We start from the raw sequence: 24,173 nt of genomic DNA, 5'->3' as shown, positions 1-24,173 counted from the left end.
TAAAAAATAAATTGGCAGATAAAAATTATACACATTTATGGCTTATAACCTGATGTTCTGAAGCATATATATATATGCTATATATATTATATATCATATAATATATAATTATATATATTATATAGCATATAATATATGCTATATAATATATATAATATAATATATATATATGCTATATATGGCTATATAATGCTAGTTTGGGACAGTTATTTGGTTTAGTAGTTAAAAAGGCTGCATCTGGGCCTGGTGGTGTGGTGCAGCAGGTTAAGACATTGGCTGCAGTTCCTGCATTCCATATTAGTGGCCGTTGGAGTCTTGGCAGCTCCACTTCTGATCCAGCCCCCAGCTAGTATGCCTGAGAAAGTAGTGGGGCATGGCCCACATATTTGGTCCCCTGACACTCATGTGGGAGACATGGATTCAGTTCAAGCACCTGGCTTTGGCCTGGCCCAGCCCTGACCATTGAAGCCATTTCGGGAGTGAACCAGTGGGTGGAATATATCTCTCTCTCCTTAACTCTGCCTTTCAAAGAAATAAACAAACCTTAAATAAATAATAAAATAAGCTCTCATCCCATATCACAGTGGTTGGGTTAGATATCTACCTCTGGCTCTTAACTCTAGCATCCTGACAGTAGTTGGATCCCTGACATCCCTGTGGGAGAACTGGATTGAATTCCTCATTTCCAGCTTCAGCCCCCAGTGTGAGGCCATTATGGACATTTGGGGAGTAGACCTGTGGAAGGAAGCATTACCTCTCTCTTTCTCTTCCTCTCTGTCTCTCAAATAAAAAAAAATATTATCACAGAAAAAAGTTCTAAATAAATTTAAAATAAATAAAGCTAACTAACATATTCATATACTTAAAGTAGTGATGAGAATACTTACAATTTAGTCTTAGTAATTAATAAGTATATGATCTTTTTAACAGTCTTCCTAACTGAAATTTTGTATCTTTTGATGAACATCTCTCCAAATCCTTTCAACCACCATTCTACTCACTGCTTCTGTGAATTTGACTCTTTTGGAAAGTCCACATATAAAAGACATCACGTGATATTTGTTTTTCTGTACTTGACATAATTAGGTAATAAGCTCCATGTTTCATTCATGTCACTGCAAATGACAGGATATCCTCTTTTTCAAGGCTGAATAATATTCCATTACATATATATATATATATATATATACACATATATGTAATATATATATATAATATTATTTTTTAAAGATCTTATTTATTTCTTTGAAAGGTAGGGTAGCAGACAGGGACAGGGAGAGACAGAGAGAAAGGTCTTCTCTCTTCTGATTCACTCCCCAAATGGCTGCAACAGCTGGAGCTGAGCTGATCCAAAGCCAGAAACCAGGAGTTTCTTCCAGGTTTCCATGAGGGTGCAGGGGCCCAAGCACTTGGGCTATCTTCCACTGCTTCCCCAAGCTGGATCAGAAGAGGAGCAGCTGGGACACTAACCAGTGTCTATATAGGATGCTGGCATCACAGGCAGAGGCTATGCCACAGTGCCAGCCTCACCAACTTTTCTTTAACCATTTATCCATCAATGATACCATAGCTTGCCAATAATGCTGCAATTAATATGTGAGAGCACACATCTCTTCAATATATCAATTTCATTTCCTTTCTACACATAACCAGTAGTGGGATTGCTGGATCATACACTAGTTCTACATTTTTTTAAAGATTTTATTTATTTATTTGAGAGCTAGATTTATAGACAATGAAAGGGAGAGACAGAGAGAAAGGTCTCCCATCCACTGGTTCACTCCCCCAAATGGCCGCAATGGCTGGAGCTGAGCCGATCCGAAGCCAGGAGCCAGATGCTGCTTCTCCATCTCCCACACGGGTGCAGGGGCCCAAGCACTTGGGCCATCATCTACTGCTTTCTGAGGCCACATCAGAGAGCTGGATTGGAGGAGGAGCAGCTGGACTAGAACTGGCACCCAAATGGGATGCTAGCACCACAGGCAGAGGATTAACCTACTGTACCATTGTGCAGGCCCCTAGTTCTACTTTTAACATTTTGAAAAACCTCCATGTTGTTTTCTATAATGGTTGTAATAATTTACATCCCCAACAATACTTTGCAAGTGTTCCTTTTCTCCACATCCTTGCCAACATTTTGTCATTTTGATAATAGTTGTTCCAATAGGTGTTAAGCAATGTCTCATTATAGTTTTAATTTTATTTCCCAGATAATTAGTGACATTGTGCATTTTTCATATATCCATTGGCCATTTGCACATCTTCTTTTATGAAATTTTATTAAATTTATTTGACTATCTTTCAGATTGTTTTCTTGCTAGTTTTGTTATTATTTTTAAGTTTCAAAAAACATCTCTCATATGTGAACTCAACATTTTCCCTTATGAGAAAGCAAATAATAACAATGACCAATATTTACTGAGCATTTATTTTGTTCCAGATATTCTTCTAAGAGGTTTTCTTACATGAACTAACTCATAAGGTAAAGACACTACTGTTTTCCCTGTTTTTGTATATGAGCAAACAGAAGCCAGAAGTTACATGGGTGGCACTATTTCTCCCATGTAGCAGAGGTGTAGAGACAGATTTGGAACCCAGGTGCTCAGCCTCCAAAGCCTGTTCTGTTCAACACAATCAACTCCTCATCAGGGGAACACATCTGTCTTTGATTTATTAACAACAAAGGAATGAGAGCTTTTGTGCTCACTATTGTTCACTTGTCATCTTACTCTACAGAGCAGAATTTTACTCTGACAGGAAGTCAAATCTTGTTGAGTTCTCATAGGAATGTTTCTATGTAATCCACAAACTAAGAATGACTTTCATGTTTTTAAGGGGTAATAAAAAGAACAGAAGAAAAAAAATGTAGCAGAAACTATATGTGGTCTGCAGAGCCTAAAATGCATACTATCTGGGATTTTATAGAAATGGTTGATAATCCCTGACCTATCTTCTAAATTCTATCATGAGAATTGATTTCCATCACTATTGACAACTTGAAAAACTTCCCCTTCCAAGACTTGAGTTTTTAAAGTGCAGGGAGTACTCAGTCTATTGCCACTGAACTCCAGGTTCAATAACAAATAGAAAAAAAATACCAGTCTCTGCATGAATAACTTTTATAGTTTGTCCATTAGAAAGTCCAAGAGCGTGATGACCAAGCACAATTTGCATCTGCTTCCTCAGCAGACTGCCTGGTAGATGAACAGCCCTCGGCAGTTCAAGTGAAATATTTAGTAACTAAGCAGGGAGTCTTATGAAAGCAAATTATATACACTGGAGAACTACATCACAGGAAATGTTATGGCTGGACTTGATATTAGAATGTATTACCGCTACATTTGCTTTTTCTACTCTCTCAAAAAATTGAAGGGGCGCTTTTCTGAGGCATTGCAGTATCTTAATTTAATAATCGCTATAAACCACAACTTGACTTAAGGATTTTACAATAACTAGATATATTTTCAACATCTATATATTTAGGATATAGATCTCACATACAACAAGAAATAATAAAATAGAAATTTGCTCATAAACACTCGTACTAGCTACTTTAAAAATAATAGAAGCAAGACCAACATTGTTACATTACGTTCCTAATCCTGGTATTTATTAATTAAAGAAATAACACAAGGTGGGCAGATTGGCCTGAAGGTCAAACCTGGCTTGTGGAGTATTTCTACGTGATCCACAAGCTAAGAATGACTTTCACCTTTTTAATTGATGATAAAAACAAAAACAAAAACAAAAAGGAAAAAAGTACCACAATGCAACAGAGACTGTATGTGGTCTGCAAAGCCAAAAATCTATACTATATGGACTTTTAAAGATAGTTAACATCCCCTGATTTATCCTTTAGATTCTTCTATAATAAGCTTCCAGTTTTTATTTTGCTGGGTATTTACTTCATTTTAATTAAATCTTCCCAATTAAACTCTATATCTGGTAGCACTCAATCTTTCCATTTATAATAAATGATTCTGGTGTTGTAATACAGGGTATAACAGTAAAAGTCATTTCAGACTCCACCAAAACTAGCGTTTATTGTGTTGAAGAAACGTACTTTGGAAATGCACCTAATTCACATTCAAGGATTTTTATCTGTACTGAAATAGTAAGCCCAATTTGATACCCTCTCAAATTAAATTTAGGGTGTGGTCATTGGGATCAATTGTATATTTTACATGGGAGGACATGTCATTGAAATCAGAGGAAAGATAGCTATGTAGAATCCAAAGGTGGCCTTCCAGCAGACCATGTCTCCTGGGCCCTATATTTGAATGTGGATATACATATATACACAGTTGTACAGTTCCTTTCACATTGAATTTGGGTTTTCCTTGGGTAATCACGACAGTGTAGCAAAGGGAACATGTTATTTCCAAGCTAAGTCAAAGAAATTGTGTAGTCTCTGCCTTGTTCTCAGGAGGCTTGTTCGTAGAATGCTTCCTCTCAAGAGAACGATACAACATGGGAAGCGGGATACAGAGAAGACTCATAGAATGACAGATGCCCTAAACAGCACTCTGGCCTCAGAATCAGCCCTTAAGGCATTCAGATCTGGCTAAAAAGCCCATGAGAATTTCTCAGGCATGGAAAGCCAAGACACTGTGGCAAAAAAGAAAAAAAAAATTACCTAAATGAAAAATCTCTGTGAGTGAGATCCCAGTGGAAAGAACAGGCCATCAAAGGAGATACCTTTCTCTGAAGGGAGGAGAGAACTTCCACTTTGATCATGGCCTTATCTAAATAAGGTCAGAGTTTGTGAACTCAAGAGGCTTCCATAGCCTTGGCAGCTCATGACAAGAGCCTTGGGTGATTACTGACGTCATAAACAAGAGTGTCAATTGTTAAATCAGCAACAGGAGTCACTGTGCACTTACTCCTCACGTAGGATCTCTGTCCTTAATGTGTTGTACTATGTGAATTAACAGTAAAACTAGTATTCAAAAAGTACTTTATAGTTTGTTATCTGTGTGGGTGCGAACTGTTGAAATCTTTACTTAGTATATACTAACTTGATCTTGTTTATATAAAGATAATTAGAAATGAATCTTAATGAAGAATGGGATGGGAAAGGGAGCAGGAGATGGGAAAGTTTGTGGGTGGGAGGGAGGTTATGGGGGGAAAAACCACTATAATCCAAAAGTTGTACTTTTGAAATTTACTTTTATTAAATAAAATTTTAAAAAATTTAAAATAAGAATACTTCCTCTCAAACTCCAGAAATCATTAAGTAAATAGCTCAACCTACAGAGAAAAGCCATCTGCAGGCACTCAGCTCTGCCTGAGCTCCTATTCAGCAGCCAGCACCAATCATCACTTTTGTGGGCAAGCTACCCTGGGCATCTAGTCTTGTCAGATTTTTCAGATTATTCGAGCACCAGTAGCCTTCTATTTGCAATCACTTGAGAAATCATAAGCAACTACTACTTAGCCATGCCCAGTGAGCTTACAGCACCATGAGGGATGACAGTAAATTGTTGCAAACCATTCAGTTTTTGGGTGGTTTATCATGCAGTGGTACATAATTGAAACAGCAATTTCCTTTTGTTCTTTGAGTGTTATATGTTCATCTTGTATTTTCTTATTCTCTCCCTTAAATCAACATTTTTTTTCTCCAAGGAACATTAGTTTCTATGCGTGGAAAATGCTATTCAGAAACTTAGATCTAGGTGTTGGCTGATCACTTTGCTGTATGAGATCTTTACTCTCAGGTCCTCTCAGGAGGTAGTGCTAAGATACATAATATAGAATATTTATTTATTTATATATGCACATCTAACCATGAGTTCACACCAAAAAACTTAAATTTGAAACTGAAATCATGGGGATTTTTGTAGCTATATTCTTTGCTGTTGTAGCAGACTTCATGTACAGACAAGACACAAAGACCTTTAACAGGAAATAGTCTTATGATTATGCTTATGATTATGATTATCCTGGCATAAGGCCCAGTTGGGTTTTTATTCAAAAACCTGGCCCCGAAAACAAAGAAGACCATTTTTTATACATCGTTTTAGATTATTTGTCTCCCACATACAGTTACACCTATTTTTGATTGGAAATTCTAACGTTACATGGCAGCTGTAGGAATCGATTCAATACTGAGCACACATACATAGTTACTGTTGATTCTTTTTTTCCACACACATACTGAGCTGCACACTATCTGGCAAGGGGTAACACCATTGCTCTGTACTAGCAAGTAGAACCTGAAATGGTTACATATAAGCAAGTAATAACTACAGCTGAAGCATTCATAGGCAACCAGATAATGGTCACACTCCACTTCCAGGGTAAGATTCTTTTTTCCCTGTCTGACCTTGAGGAGGCCTCCACCACAACATATTTGTAATTCTTTGACAGTAGGTTTAATTCTGTGACCAATCTGCCTATTCCTTCATGCCCAGCTGTCACCTCCCTCAATGTATATAGCCTCTTTACCCTTCGCATATTCTAACTCCACAACTGGAAAAGAAAACAATGCTATACCCATGTATTCAAGTGAACTCCCACATTTATTGACCATATCTGAAAAATTCTGGTGAAATAAAGAAAAGAGGGAAGGAGAAAGGGAGAAAGGAGGAAGGGATGGACAAGTAGAAGATGAAAGAGAGAGATGCAGAAAGGGGAGGAAAGCAGGAGTAAAGGAGGATGGAGAGAGACAGGAGCATTCCTTAATGGTAGTTTAGGGGAGAAAATACAGCACATGTTGATCTGATTTGCCCTGGAGTATGAAGAGAGCCGTGGAAGACTAACCATAAGGATACTGAAAAAATGTAACAGAAGTGATTTGAGAAAATAGAGAAAAAACATTCTTAAAAAAAAAAAAAAAAAAGACTTTGGCACACCGGGTTCTAGTCCCGGTCGGGGCACCGGATTCTGTCCCGGTTGCCCCTCTTCCAGGCCAGCTCTCTGCTGTGGCCAGGGAGTGCAGTGGAGGATGGCCCAAGTGCTTGGGTCCTGCACCCCATGGGAGATCAGGAGAAGTACCTGGCTCCTGCCATCGTATTGGCGCGGTGCGCCGGCCACAGAGCACCAACCGCGGCGGCCATTGGAGGGTGAACCAACGGCAAAAGGAAGACCTTTCTCTCTGTCTCTCTCTCTCACTGTCCACTCTGCCTGTCAAAAAAAAAAAAAAAAAGACTTTGATCTTAAGAATTAAATTGGTACAGTTGAAGTGGAAACCATTTGAAAGCTCATGGCTTTTTTGTTGTTGTTGTTGTTCAGATGTATGGGATAAGGCAAAGAAAATACTTCTTCGTTAGTGTTCTTGTTAGTGAATAACCATTACAATTATGGGTGAATAACTTTATTCTTACAGATATTTGATGAAAATTATGTCAGATTTCAATGTGCCTGGTCAAAAAGAAAAATCAGTGTGATAATTCATAATTTTTTAAGATTTATTTATTTATTTGAAAGGCAGAGTTACAGAGAGGCAGGCAGAGACAGAAAGGTCTTCCATCCACAGGTTCACTCCCCAAATGGCCACAACGGCTGGAGCTGGGCCCATCCGAAACTGCTTCAAAGTCTCCCATGTGGGTCCAGGGGCCCAAGGACTTGGGCCATCCTCCACTGCTTTTCTCAGCACATTAGCAGGAAGCTTGATTGGAAATGGAGCAGCTGGGACTCAACCGGTGCCCACATAGGATGCCAGTCCTGCAGGCTGTGGCTTTATCTGCTATGCCACTGCACTGTCCCTGATAATGTATAATCTGATAATATATTACAAACCCAGGTGAAGTAAAAATGCTCAAACCTTTAAATGTAACACTGTGAATTAGATTTTTACATGCAAAATTGAATCAGAGAAGATAAATCCAGCATTTGTCATGTCACAAATAAGTTCATCCAGTAAATACAGTAATAATCTCAGAAGCTATTTTTTAGTTTATAAAAAATTACACTATTCTGTTACAAAATAACTGATGCATGTGTCACGAAGCTCTGAGCGAATACACCACAAAGGATTTTAGCCAACATTCAGTCAGTTATAGAAGAAGAAGTCAGATTTGGAGAACTGAAACAGATTTACAATGGAAAAAAGTTTCAATTTCTCTGTGTCTCTCATGTCAATAAAATATAAACAAGAGTAACATCTTCTCATCCATCGTTCACCTACACCCCAAAAACCTGTTTTATCACCTGCACTGTATTACCTTGGAAGCTGATTACACTATATAGTAGTGGTGGGTTGACATATTCCATTCTTCATGGTCTATAGAATAGACACAACTAATCTGCTTGTTCTTTTCCAGCTTTTTTTCATGTACAGTGTGCTACAACTTTTAATAGAGCAGTTAATCTGGTATTCATAATACTGTCTTTAACTATTTTCACTAAACAGACAAACAAGGTTGCTTCATTTTCAGATTTTTAAAAGAAGTATCTCAGGGCCAGCACTGTGGCATAGCAAGTAAAGTTGCCACCTGCAGTGCTGGCATCCCATATGGGCACCTGTTCAAGTCCTGGCTGCTCCACTTCTGATCCAGCTCTCTGCTATGACCTGGGAAAGCACTGGAATATAGCTCAAGTCCTTGGGGCCCCTGCACCTGTGTGGGAGACCAAGAAAAAGCTCCTGGCTCCTGGCTTCGGATTGGTGCAGTTCCAGCCATTGTGGCCATCTGGGGAGTGAACCAAGGGATAGAAGACTTCTCTCTCTCTTTCTCTCCACCTCTGCCTCTCTGTAACTCTGCCTGAAAGTAAAAAATATTTTTTTTAAAAAAAGATAGGTATCTTCTTCACACAGAAATAAAGATTTTTAATCTGATGTACAATGTTAATGAAATCATCACGTTATTTAAAAAAATAAAGCAATCAAACTAAATAACAGATTAAATTCTAAAAAAATTACACAAATTTTTCAAAAGAATTCAGTTATATAATTCATTAAAAACAAATACTATTATTTGGGGGAAGCAATACTATGCACTAAGTTGTAGTAAGTCAAGGATATAAGTTAATGTTTGAGAACATAGGAAAAGAGATATATTTATCAACTTAGACAATGAAAATATTAAAACATAATTACAAGAATTAATCATTCTAAAAGATGGCAAGAAGAGACAATAGGAAACGAAATATGCCAGATTAAGTAAAAATAGTAAGAGGTATACAAAAATCAAAGATATTAGCAATCACTTCAAAGGTCAAAAAATCAAACACTGACATCCCAAATGGGCACCAGTTAAAATCCTGGCTGCTGCACTTCTGATCCAGCTTCCTGTTAATGGCCTGGAAAAAGCAGTGGAAGATGTCCCAAATGCTTGGGCTCCGGCCACCCATGTAGGAGACCTGAAGAAGATCCTGGTTCCTGGCTTTGGCCTGGCCCATTGCTGGCTGTTAAGGACATTTGGGGAGTGAACCAGCAGATGGAAGATTCCTCTCTCTCTGTCTCTTCCTTTCTGTAACTCTGACTTCCAAAATAAGTAAATACATTTTTTTAAAAAATCAAACACTAAAAGTAGTCAATATTACTTGATTAAATTTATTGAAAGCAGTAAAATGCAGATTAAAATAAGCTTAAGGGATGTGAAAGGATTAAGTAACACTAGGAGACTTAAACAAACTAAAGGACCTAATAGGGTTAACTAAACCCAAAATAGTCAATGTACCTACAGTCATATTGGAAAAAGTAAGCTTTTTAAAAGATTTATTTATTTATTTGACAAGTGTAATGACAGAGAGAGGGAGAGACAAGTTTTAGTACACAGCCAGAAGCCTTGAACTCCATCCAGATTTGCCATATGAGTGACAGAAGTCCATATACCTGGATTACCATCTGCTGCTTTCTCCCTGCATATTAGCAGGGAGCTTTATCAGAAGTGAATCATGTTTCAAGAACAGGAAATGTTGAAAGTAATTTTATAAACTTTTATTTCAAGAATCTGACTATTCAACAAAACCCAGGAAGAGTAAGAGGAAAACAATACAGACTATAACAAATTAGTTTTCTATCTATCCATCTATCTATAAAACAACACAGCTAAAATTTTGGTTTATATAAAAAACGAACAAAATTTATAACTTTCTAGAAACAAGGATCATGCAAAGGAACACAGATTACTGACAACAGCAGTCAAAAGTGATATTTTTGGGAGTCTATAAACATGGAAAAGATAATACATAAAGTATTTTGACATCAATAAAATAGACAACTTAGATGTAAAAGGAAAGTCCTGGAAAAAGTATAAAAACAAGAAGAAATAGAAAATCTAAATCTAAATAGTCCTTAAAACATAATTAAATTTCTTATAGCAGAGAACTCTAGATAGCTCCTCTGTTAAATTCTTCCAAAGACTTGGAGGGATTTTATTTCTCTATTTCAGCTTTGGTTTTTCTGTGCTTTTGCCGTCTTATCCATAATCCTTATCCACTGTAATGTCTTAAAGTATTTCCCCTATATTTCTCCCCAATATTTTCAGAGTTCCGGGCCCTGCATTTAACATTTAATCCATTTTGAGTTGATTTTTATGTATGTTGAAAGGTGAGATTAGATTCCATCCTTCTGAACATGAATATTCAGTTTTCCCAGCACTACTTGTCAAGATTTTCTTTTCTCCAATGCCTGCTCTTAGAACTCTTATTGAAGGACAGCTGACTGCAGCATGGGTTTCCTTCTATGCTTTCCACTCAATGAGTTTTTTACCTCTGGTATTTTCTTTTACTTTAGAGAACTTACTTCAGTATATCTTGTAGGAAATGTCTGGTGGTAAAAAATTCTATCAGTTTTGTTTACCTGGTAAAGCGTTTATCCTTTCTCCATTTCTAAAACATAGCTTTGCTGGATACGGTAATCTTGGTTTGTATGGTGTTTCTCTGAGTACTGTGAAAATCTCATTTCAGTCTCTCCTGTTGTGTAACATTTTTGCCGAAAAAGTACACAGTAAGTTTAATTGGACATTCCTATGTGTTGCTTGTTTCTCTTCTCTTGAAACTTTGAGAATCCTCTCTTTATCTTTAATCTTGATGATAATGTCTTAGAGTAGACTTGGTTTAATTGAATTTGACTGATAATCTCTGACCTTCTTAATCTGAATAGTTTTATCTTTCTTCAGGTTTTAGAAGTTTTATATTATGTCTTTGAATGTGTTTTCTGCCCATCTGACTTTCTCAAGTTCCTCTTGAACTCTGATAACTTGAATATTTGCTCATTTATTTTCATATAATCATCCTTCAGGTTTACTAATTCTTCTGTTTATTCTGCTTTTGATACATCCTACAATCTTAATTTTGCTTAATGCTTTGCTTAAGAATTAGTTTGATTTTCAGAAATTCCATCCAAGTTGTTTTTCTATTAGAATAATGAATCATTTTGTGTTTTCCTGAATCATACTGATCTTTATTAAAGCAGTTATTTTAAAATCAGCTATTTTAAAATCTGAAGATTTGTATACATAAGTTTCTACCTGATCAGCTTCTGGGTGTTTTGTCTGGGTATATGTAAGGTTCATTTTCTCCCCAAGAGTTCTAGATGCTTGCTGGCACACAAAATCGTCTGTACATTGAAGGATTAGAAATTTGTTTTAGCTTTTATAATCTGGCTTTATTTGTGCTTGCCTTTTAGAAATTCTTTTTTTTTTTTTTTTTTTTTTTTTTTTTTTTTTTTTTTGCCAGGCAGAGTTAGACAGTGAGAGAGAGAGTTATAGACAGTGTGAGAGACAGAGAGAAAGGTCCTCCTTCCATTGGTTCACTCCTCCAGTGGCCGCTACAGCCAGCGCGGCACTGATCCGAAGCCAGGAGCCAGGTGCTTCCTCCTGGTCTCCCATGGGGTACAGGGCCCAAGCACTTGGGCCATCCTCCACTGCCTTCCTGGGCCACAGCAGAGAGCTGGCCTGGAAGAGGAGCAACCGGGATTAGTACCCAGCGCCCCAACTGGGACTAGAACCCCGTGTGCCGGAGCCGCAGGCGGAGAATTAGCCAAGTGAGCCACGGCAGCGGCCACCTTTTAGAAATTCTCAGCAACACTTTTTTTTTTTTTTTTTCTGGTGAGAGCCTATTGACATTTCTGCTATTTTAGCACCAGATGGGAATATAAGTCAATGTCTGCTTTAAGTGGGCTGCTGCTGTGCTGTCACTGTTTCAGCACGAGAGTGTACCCCCATCCCAGTTTTGTCCCTAATCTGCAGTTGGTGTGGTATTGAGAGGTTCCATCTGTGAGTGCTTACCTGGGGATGTGACCTTTGGGCTTTTTCTGGTGCTGGGCCTCACTGTGGCAGTCCCGCTATTGAGCTATCTCTATGGCAAAATCCTATCTTGACTTTTCCATGTTACTCTTCAGGTGCCTAAATTGGCTGTGCAGATTGAGGGATGAGTAGTGCAGATAATCCCTTGGCTGCTTGGCTAAATTGGTGCAAAGGCTCAGTCTGCAGACACTGGCCTGGGGGAGTGGCTGTTGAATCCTGTGCAGCCCTGGATTTTACCCTGGTAAACCTGGTACTAGGTTTCAAGTCTGGGGTCTGTAACTAATTTACTCTCCCTCCCCCAGATGGGAAGAATGAAAAAACATTGGGTGGAGTTAGGGTAGTGTGAGTAGAGCAAGTCTATCCTTAGTGCCTTCTTCAATTATTATTATTATCCTAAAACTAGACATTGACACTGTAACCTCTCTCCTGACTTCCACAGCTCTTGTTGAAGTGATTTGGCAGGTGAGTAGCTGTTCAAACTGATGTTTCTCTGGGTAGATGTTCACTGGCTTGTATTACCTAACTGTCATCTTTTTTCACCTCCTTCTTAAAGTTAACATAAATATGGGTATGTTTAGTTGGCATCATAGAATTATTTTGAGCCTTCAAGATATTTAATTACAGTATACCAAACAACAAAAGTAAATATAAAAATAAACACAGAACAATCAAAAAGGACAACTATCTTATAAAAAATTTTTAAATAGAAGACAAAAATTCTAATAGAACAACTTAATGAACAGGCAATTCAAAATTGTATAAAATGAATAATGTTAGATATAAATACATTACTTCATTTGAAATCAAAGAAATCTCTGCCTGCATGCATTGTTCTTAAGACAGAAATAAGACCAGTGTAGCTATTATCACTGCTTTAACCTTACATAGGTTTAAAAGTGCCAACCAATGAGATTAGAAAAATAGAATCACATAGTCAATATTTTCAGATGTTCAAATTATCCCTAAAAAATTTCTACATAAAACAAAGGAATTGAAAATGCAAAGTAAATATATTTCCTATTAATAAGACCAATAATACATAAAAAGGAGATATATAGAAATTACTCAATTTAAAAACTTTGTATAAAATCTTATGAACTTAGAAACTCAAAATTGTAAAAATTTCAAAAATAGGCTTGATTCAGGAAGGATTTGTAGGGTTAAAAAGATCTTCACAAGAATTTTTCTGTTTTTTATCTCCATCTTCCTCCCCATTTTTTTATACATTTCTTGGTTTCTTCATTCCCATATGTAACTGTTGTCAATATACCCCTTATAGATATGTGAGCACTAGAATGTGAAAAGCTCTTGACACAATTTCAAGTATATAAGCTTCATTAAATTGCATTGATTCTGTGCTGAATTGTTGTTCCTTTAAACCTAAATGTCTGAGATTGATTTCAAACAAATTTAGCAACAAATCAAGATTTTTTTTTTCCTTGATAAGACTTGGCTGTTTTGTTTATTATCAATTTGTAGCTAATTTGTCTGCAACTTTTACTAATCTGATATCCTGAGTATTCTAGAATACATTTAATGGTGAACATGGATCCTCAAGTTGGACATGTCACTTTCCCCACAGTCAATAGGCAATATGCATGATTATAAGCACCATATATGTCTCAAAATCCTATCAGAAAATCTGAACTGTGGTATAGTTTGTCTGAGGTTGCTGGTGATAGGACTTTGGAAAAGTCACTTACAAATGTACTTGACCCTCACTGTCTTATTGTAAGATGTTAAGTTTGACTACTATAGATGGCTTTTATAGATATTCTCTTTAAGTTCAGAATTAGTGCAGTGATAGCACACAGACTTTGAATCAGATAGACCTTTATTAGTATCGAAGTTTCATTATTTGGTGGCTGTATAACCTTGGGAAAGTTAATTAATTTCAATTACTTTATCTCTGAAGTAAGAATAAGAAGGAAAGGCCAACTTAACAGGCACGTTTAAATAAGAATAGATGTGAAATAGTACAGGATCTGACTCCTCGTTAAAATAATTAATAGACACCTCTGATTTTTTAACATCTACACCCCTTTCCTATATTTGAGAAATAGCCTACTTTTGTATTTTTAGAATACCTCTCATCATAGAAGTCAGAGACACATTTTTTAGTCTCCCTTATAGCTATACATCAGCAAATATACTAGATGTTATTAATCACAAAACTGAAGTTAGTGTATTATAAATTAAAAGTCTATATAAAATTTATTTTTTTTAGTTTTGTTGCAGAGGTAAAAACTACACCTATTTTCTAGTGACAGATAAGGAATCTTCACTAGGATTTTCAGCTGCATTCCTGAACATCTTAGATTCAAGAATTTTCTGATCCTTCTCTATATTATTTTATCTTTTGTTTGGTAATACCCTTTTCTTTTTAATTAGCTGGCTTATTTCTACTGCTTTAAACTAAGAAATTTTATAAAACATTACACTCGCACATTACTAGTCCTCAAGAGGCTGTTGCTTCTGGTGGTGGTGGTGATGACTTATAGTAGGAGTTGTCATTGTGTAAAAGTAGGAGCACCTGCCAGTACCAAAGAGACAAATATCATATGTTCTCCGTGACCTGTGACAACTATCTGAGAACCTAAAAGGGAACCTGTAGATGTGAAACTTACACTATGAGAAGCAATGACTTGATCAGCTCTTGTCCTGACTGCCGGGGAAAAGCTTACTATTTTATTCTTTTTAGTATTTTCTTTTTCTACTTAATACCATTGGTTGAACTCTTTACTTAACACAGAAATATTCCTAGGTGCTTAAATCCAATTCAAGATTGATCTCTGAAAAATATAAGAGTGGGAATAAGAGAGGGAAGAAATGCACAGTTTGGCACACATTCCCATGGACTAACACCTAAGGATAAAGGTAAAAATTTGTCATGGATCTCCAAACTCCATTAAGTTGGCAGGTACTAATGCCATCTTACATGGTAAAGTGATCCTATTAAGTATGTAACAATCATATAGATAGGATTAAGTGTAAAAGAGAGCATACAAAGAAGACCAAGTGTCTGCTAATGAAGATAGAATTAAAAAGGAGAGAATGACCCAACATGGGAAGCAGGCTGCACAGCAGACTCATAGAATGACAAATGTTATGAATAGCACTCTGACCTCAGAATCAGCCCTTATGTCATTTGGATCTGGCTAAAAAGCCCATGAGAGCATTTCAGGCATGGAAAGCCAAGACACTGTGGCAAAAAATGAGCTACATGAAGTATCTCTGTGAGTGAGATCCCGGCGGAAAGAAGTGGCCATCAAAGACAGATGTACTTTTCTCTGAAAGGAGGAGAAAACTTCCACTTTGCTTATGGTCTTATCTAAATACTGACAGGATCTGTGGACTCAGAGGCTTCCATAGCATTGGCAGCTCATGATGAGAGTCTCGGGTGATTGCTGACGTCATAAATAAGAGTGTCAATTGTTAAATCAACAACAGGAGTCACTGTGCACTTACTCTCCATAAGTGCCTCTGTCCTTAGTGAGTTGTACTATGAGAATTAACAGTAAAATTTGTCTTCAAACAGTACTTTGTACTTGTGTGTCTGTGTGGGTGCGAACTGTTGAAATCCTTACTTAGTACAGAATTGATCTTCTGTATATAAAGATAATTAAAAAATGAATCTTATTGAAGAATTGTTGCTGTTGATTTCTTCTGAGAGGGTTCGTTCTGAGAGGAGGAGCATGGTGGGGGCAAGAGGCACGGAGTCACCACACAGACCCCGGCAGTTGGGTTAAAGGGTGAAAGCAGGCCTGAGGCTAGCAGCCCGAAGACTCGTTTATTTCAGTTGCTACACTTGCTTATATAGCCAAGGCAGCCAATCTGGTAAAGGGGCAGTCTATGCCCTAACCAATCACAGCCTGTTGCCAGGCAGTTTCCAAAACCATCCAATCACAGCCTGTTGCTAGTCAAGCTCTTGTTGCCAGGCAGGTTCTGAAACCATCCAATCACGGCCTGCCGTCAGTCAGGCTCTTTTGTCATGTGGTTTCCTCTGTTGTCATGTGATTTCCGAAGCCATCCAATCACAGCCTGTTGCCAGTTTCTGTTGTTAGCGGCCATCTTAGCATGACCTTTTCACCTCCTCATTCTACCACAAAGAATGGGATGGGAGAGGGGATAGGAGGTGGGATGGTTTGGGAGGTGGGAGGGCTGTTATGGGGGGGAAGAAAAGCTGTACCTATGAAATTTATATTTATTAAATAAAAGTTTCTTACAAAACATGAGCACCTGCTTGTTGCTTATCGCTAAAGCAGTGAAGATGAGTAAACAACATTCAATTGCACTATCCCCTCTTCTTCTAGGTATATTTGAAATTTTCTGTGATAATTTATAAATCTGGTTAAATGAGTGAATGTCAGGCACATAATGTGACATGTGGAAATTGTTTAATTTGTTATAAATGCTTGAGAGTTTGTTTCTGAAATGAAGTGGTAAGGATACCTGGAAGAATTGAAAAATTCTAGACATGAATCTTTATTAACCTTAATGTTTTATTTGACATTGTGAATATTTATTTGCCTTACCTGGATGTTGTATGCATAAATGATATGAGAGGATAGAAAGAGAGCTAAAATTTTTCACTCTATCTTAATATAATAATCAGCAATGAGCTTGTATATCAAATTCTGATCACAACATTTCTCTAATAATCATATTTTATATTGAAATGTATGTTGAAAGAGGGTATAAAAACTGTAAGTAACTTTTAAAAAATTGTTCTAGAAATAGATATGCTAATAAAATTATACATTTGTCAAATGATCCACTTTGAGGTATATACCAGAATAATCAAAGTGTTTGAAATTGTTTTCTTTCCTTTTTTTATATTTTTGATTTATGTTATACTTAAGGGCTTAATGCTCTGCTAAACAAAGTGTTCAACAAGCTAACAATAAGAAGACCATACATAATTCAGGAGAAATATAAGCAAGGTCCATAAACAATAATCAAATGAAAAGATGTCAATTTCATGTATATACAGTAAATTTTAAAACAGGCACAGCTCATTAAATAATAGTGGTGCATTATTCTTAACAATTTGTAGTTAATTATTGTAAAAATATTAAATGAGCAATGCCAGCAACATGGATGGTTATGATTAGATAGACACAACTGTGACACTGTTAATGCAAATGAGAAATGGTGGGAGACAGCCATAGGTTGTGCTCACTGGCTCCAGTCTGCCTCATGACATCTAATCTGTGCTTGCTCTCCCCACATCATGTCCAACTGTTCTTCCTAGTTGCCATTGGGCTGACTTTGACAACTTCGGTTTATCAGCAAATATAGAGACAACGGTCTTCTATATACTTCTTCACCATCTCTAGCAATTGCATAGATCTATAGGAAATTGCTTTTCAATAGCATTCAAGATGATCAGTGCTCGGATCAAACCTTGAACAATACAGACTACTAGATCATGAAAATCAACACAAAGCTATGATCATGGGCAGAGGGGTCAGGCTTCCTTTTCTACTCCACATCAGTCACTGGCAATGGGCTACCTGCTGGTGAAGGGAAAGTAACCTCCCAAGTATCTCCTGGGCAAAGCGAATCTTGTAGACCAGGGGATGGTTCTACTGAGAAGTGTGCAGCAATGAGTGTTGAGAACTAGCACTGACAGTAGTAGGGGTGAATATCACAGTCAAAGAATGGAAATCTGAGCTAGGAATTAGTGACTCCTACTACAAAGCCCCACATTTTATCCCTCTGTGTAATGTGTAGTCTCATTTCCAAGCTTTGACCACAGTTGTCCTTTTGTTCACTTTCTTAACAAGAAAGTAATTTTCTTTTATACTTCATACCTAGAAAGATTTTCTTCTCTTGTTGCCTAGAACACGCAACCTGTAAGATTATTTTTCAATGGACCTTTCTCTAGGCCATCACATCCTTCTGTGTATGGCTTAATCATGATAATTATTTTATTTGTATTGCAGCCACAACTCTGATTTTAACTTGAGTGTTCAGTAACTCCAGATTTACTGTTATTCAGAACAAACAGGATTATCTCTGTAAGGCTAAATTGCCTTGTACCTTGGGTAATTGAAAGTAGAATGCTAGCAGTATTACAATTTTAAATGCATAATTTTTATAACTTATGTGTACATTAGGGAGATTCTAATTCAGTTTTTCATGAGGTAGTATATTTTTAGGAATATAGTCACTTATTTACTTAAAAAGTTAGAGTAAACGGAAGTTAAGGTGAGTGGTCTAGAACTCCTATAGATTTTTTGTTTGTTTTGTTTTTCAATTTAAAAATTATCTTCAAAGAAACAACTGAACAGACAAATCACATGAACTTCTATGTGCTCATGAAAGAATGCATTTGATGTTCATTTATTTAGCTGCATTTGTCCAACAAGAAGTTTAGGTTTCACTATTACTTTTGTGTAATGTATCATTAAAAGCTACTCAAAGAAAGACATGTAAGTAGAGCAAAATATAGAAATCTGTCTTAAGAGTAAAATTCTTCTAATGGGATCTTAAGATCAAAATGGAATTATATAAGCATAATTTCTAGAGTCAGATTTTGGAACTGTATTCTGACTCAGTGGTTAACAGAGAGATGTTTGTGGTCCAGAAGGTATATGTTAATAATTCAAACAGGATAATGGTTAATTAAAAAGTAAATCAAAGCACACATGTAGAATCAGACTTTTTTCCCAGAGGATATTGTTGTGAGAAAACAATAACAACAGCAATACATACCATATTGAAAGATATGATCACACACACACACATGCACACCCTGGAAAATTAATCCAGGACAAAATGAAAATAAGAAAGCTAACCATAACATGATAAAGATTAAAGAACTTAAATTTTAAACTGTTTTCATTTAATATAGACATGAATATTCTTTAAATAATTAATGCTACTTGTAGGAACAAACAACAATTATCAGTGCTTAATATGATAAAGGCTTATTTCTTGCTCTCTTCACAGACTAGGCATTTGGTAGATGGACTTTGACAAAATTGAGAAATTTTTGCTCATTGCACCTTGTGATATCACTGGGTCCTCTTCATTCAGTCAGGAGGGTACCGATTTAAAACAGAAAAAAAATCAGTATGAACCTTATGACTTTCCTGATTTCTGCCTGGAAGTTGTTACCTAACCCTAGCCTAACTTTAGCGGAGTCTGGAAAATGCAGTCTTCCTGTGTGTTCAGGAGGAAATGGATTGTTGCTGTGGTTCGAATGTTTATGCACTCTCCAAAATTCAGGCTGAAAATTAACTCGCAATCAGTATCTTTGTAAGATTTCATCTATTTATTGCAGAGACAGAATTACAGAGACAGAGAGAGGGACAGAAAGATCTTCCATCCGCGGGCTCATGCCCCCAGATGGCCGTAATGACCAGACCTGGGCCGATCCAAAACCAGAAGATAGGAGCTTCTTTCAGGTCTCCCACATGGGTGCAGGAGCTTAAGCACTTAGGCATCTTCCACTGCTTTTCTAGGCCCTATCAGAAAGTTGAATTGGAAGAGGAGCGGCCAAGACTGTAACAAGTGCCCATGTAGGTTGCCAGCACCTCAGGCGGAGGTTTAGCCTACTATACCACAGTGCTGGCCCCAATGCAATAGTATTAAGAGTTATGGTTTGGGGCCAATATTGTGGCATAGCAGGTAAAGCCACCACCTGTAGTGCCAGCATCCCACATGGGCACCAGTTCAAGTCCCTGCCTCTCCACTTCTGATCCAGTTCTCTGCTACAGCCTGGGAAAGCAATAGAAGATGGCCTGAGTCCTTGGGCCCCTGTACCCACATGGGAGACCCAAAGGAGGGTCCTGCCTCATGGCTCCTGGCTTCATATTGGCACAGCTCCTGCAGTTGCAGCCAACTGGGGAGTGAACCAGCGGATGGAAGATCACTTTCTGTCTGCTTCTCCTATCTTTGTCTAACTCTGACTTTGAAATAAATAAATCAATCTTTAAAGAAAAAAAAAAAAGAGGTGTTGTTTATAGGAGGGAAAGCCCTCATGAATTAGTGGTCTTATAAAAGGAATGCTGAGAATGACTTGAGTCCCTCTTTCTTCTGCTTTTCCACCATGTGAGGAAGCATCAAGAAAGTCCTTCCCAAATTATCACTGCTGGCACCTTGATCTTGGACGTCCCAGGCTCCAAAACTATAAGATACACATTTTTGTTGTTCCTAAATCACCAATTCTGTTATATTTTATTATAGCAGTACAAATAGGTTGAGATAATTGTTCTACATGTGGCTAGTTTCTACCACAGTGTTGTGCTTAGGAGCTGCCTGGGGTTCTGTAGCCTGATAGCCTGAGTTCAAATCCTGAATCAACCATTTATAAGCTGTGAAATCTAGAGCTTATTAACTTTCTTTCAAATCCTCAATTTGTCAGTAAAATAGGGCTTAGTATGTGTCTCATGGCATAGTATCATGAGTTAAATTAGCCAACATTCATCTTATTAAGCCTTTTTCATTGATTCTTATAATCTGCTGAAAGAAAATGGGAAATAATAACATAATTGGTATCAAAAGTATTTTGTGCAAATATTATCAAAACATATATTATTTTCAAAATATAAATGAGAATAGTACTTTTGGGAAAATAAAATTTCGCCACACACTAAAAAAAAATTGACTTCCAATAAGCTTAAGAAAACTAAAAGGGGAAGGATTCTGACTCTATTCCTTGACTCACTTTCTTGTTTTACCCCGGAAGTCTTGTGTGTTTTCATGAAAACATTGGGTACAAATGTTTCTCTAGATCATGTTGTTCAGACGTAATACTATAGGAAAGATAGGATATAGTAACTCAAGGAAAGATAGAATATATTAACTCAAAAGAGCAACGGTATGGGCCAGCACTGAGGCTTAGTCAGTAAAGCCAACACCTGCAGGGCTGGCATCCCATATGGGCACCGGTTCTAGTCCTGGCTGCTCCTCTTCCAATTCAGCTCTCTGCCATGGCTTGAGAAAGCAGTGGAAGATGGCCCAAGTCTTTGGACCCTGCACCCTCATGGGAGCCCTGGGGGAGCTCCTGGCTCCTGGTTTCAGATAGGTGCAGCTCTAACTGTTGCAGCCATCTGGGGAGTAAACCAGAGGATGGAAGACATTTCTCTCTCTCTCTCTCTCTCTCGGCCTCTGCCTCTCTGAAGCTCTGCCTTTCAAATAAATAAATAAATAAATAAATCTTTTAAAAAACAAAAAAACAACAGTAAAAGCTATGTGAAGCTTGAGAGATTTGTGCTTGTTTATATGTGCTCTAGAGACAAAATGGAAAGATAGATTTATAACAACCGCAAAAGAATGGAAATGTGCTTGGGAAAATTAGGAGTACAACTGAGTGTACTTCTCGATCATTTTACTCCCTCCTTTTGAATCGTTTTACTTTTTCTGAATATTTACTCCAGTCCAGCTGGACTGCTAGATGCTATGAGTCACATATTTTTGTTTTCTTACTTTCATTCCATCATGTACCTTATTTCATTTAGTAGAATAAGGTCATTTACCCTTATGTCTAATACCACTTAGTAGAACTTACTAACCCTTATTATTTATGATATAGTAGCTTCTGTCACAAAAGAGACCTCACACAGGGCTAGTGTTGCACCATAGGTTAAGCCACCACTTGTAACACTGGCATCCTGTGTTGGAGTGCCAGTTTGAATCCTGGCCATGCTGTTTTGGATCCAGTTTATACTAATGAGCCTGAGAATGCAGCAAAGATGAGCCCAAATACTTATGCACCCACCATCCTTGTGGGAGAACAGGATGGAGTTCCCTGCTCCTGGGTTCTGCCTCTCCCAGCCAGGGCTGTTGAGACCATTTCGTGAGTGAATTGGTAGACGGAAGATCCCTGTCTGTCTCTCTCTCCTTCTCTGTCACTCTCCCTTTCAAATAATAAATAAACGTTTAAACCTAAGTACTTGGGGCCAGTGCTGTGGCGTAGCGGGTAAAGCCACCAGCTGTCATGCCGGCATTCCGTATGGGTGTCAGTTCAAGTCCCAGCTGCTCCACTTCCAATCCAGCTCTCTGCTATGGTCTGGGAAAGCAGCAGTGGATGGCCTAAGTCCTTGGGCTCCTGCACCCATGTGGGAGGCCTGGAAGAAGCTTCTGGCTCCTGGCTTCAGATCAATGCAGTTTTGGCCCTTGCGGCCCAGAGGGGAGTGAACCAGTGGATGGAAGACCTCTCTCTCTCTGCCTCTCCTTCTCTCTGTAACTCTTTCAATTAAATAAATTAAATAAATCTTTAAAGAAATCTAAATACTTAACTAGGTATTCTAATTCAAGCACAGATTAACTCTTATGTAGCATTCTTCAGCAAGCAGTCAACTGGCTGGGTGGACCCTCTTTCACACAAGTCATTCAGGAAGTTTGAAAGCTCTACCATTTCCCACATCTGGCCTTCATGTCATCTTGTTAGGCAGAAAAAAGAAAGAGCACAGGTTCGTAAGAGTGGGATGGGGGCATTTTATAGCCCAGGCCTGAAGGTGACACTTGTCATTTCTGTCCCCATTCAATCAATAGAACTCAGTCTCAAAAACAAATAACAATTGCAAGGAAGTTTGGATGTGCAGTCTATAAGTAAGCCTGGGATGAAGATAAAAGCATGAGTTTAGGTAAAAAGCTAGCAATCTCTTCCATGACTACCTTCAACGACCATCTCAAAAAATATCCATTTTATAAATTCTTTCTTGATTCTCCTCAGTGCAACTGGTTTTTTGTTGTTGTTGCTAATAGAACTGTCAAGTCACCTAACTCATTTTATTTGAAAAAAGTCAAGGGGTTTACTTGTTTGTAGTGAGTTGGTTCTTCTCATTAGAATGCATATAAGTTCTCAGAGGGTAAAAACTGAGGTTACTTATCTCTGCATCTCCTCCAGTATTTACTATAATAATGCCCTACGCATGGGGAAGCACAATTTTTTATTTGAATTTTCTTGATTTATTGACAAGAAATCTCAAAATATTAAACTCATTGAAAATCACAATTGGCCATTTTATTTATTTAAAAGATTTACATTTTATTTATTTATTTGAATACAGAGTTACTAAGCGAGCGAGAGAGAGAGAGACAGAGAGAGAGATTATCTGCTGGTACACTCCCCCAAATGGCTGCAATGACTGGGGTGGGACCAGAGCTGCTTCTGAGTTTCCCATGTGGGTGCAGGGGCCCAACGCTGGCCCTGGCAGTTCTATTTAGTAGGAGAATATGCTAAGGTTAGAATATACTCTAATAAAGTCATGCTTTACAAAATGCATTCCAGACATGAAGGAGTGATAGCACATGTGTTACGGATGAAAAAAAAAAAAACAAGACAAAAAATGCCTTTTATACTTCCAATATACTGTAACTAATATAGTGATGGTTCTTATAAATGACAGTTCTTCCCTTTCGTAATTAGGATAAAGCAATTCACAAGAACAAAAGAGGGCTTTAGAATGAATAGTAAATGTAATAGAGTTGTGAGTGAAGAAGGGAATCATTATTGAGAGATGAAAGGGAAAGAAGCAAATTTAAACAGTAAGACTATATCCCACGGTTGTTTTCACATTTTTATTTACTTTAGGGAGACAGATGAGTTACAGAAGTCATCTTGATTCTGTTAAGTATTTAAAAGTAAAATTGTAGAAATAAAATTTCAGAAACAAAAAAACTCTTTAAGAACATGAATGCCAGTATTGACAACTGCTAAGGTTAACTAGGAAGTCACTTGATGATGGTAAGAAAGTTGGCTCCTTCCCAACTCAGATTTTCAGTTAGATTGCATGGCTGATGACCACAAAATACTCTTAAGGAATATATCAAAGAGATTATGAGGGAAATTTTGATATACATGGCAAGATTGTCAATCTATGGAAAACTATAGCCACATGAGATTAATTTTTTATTTTTTTTTCTTTTTGTTACAATGATGTGTGAAATGATCAATGGATGGACTACCACAATTGAAAGGTAAGTTTAAACAATATTCTTTAAAAAAATTAAAAGCAAACTACCCGG

This window comes from Lepus europaeus, chromosome 2 (genome assembly GCF_033115175.1).
Source record: "Lepus europaeus isolate LE1 chromosome 2, mLepTim1.pri, whole genome shotgun sequence".
NCBI lineage: Eukaryota > Metazoa > Chordata > Mammalia > Lagomorpha > Leporidae > Lepus > Lepus europaeus.
This window is presented reverse-complemented; position numbering follows the sequence as displayed.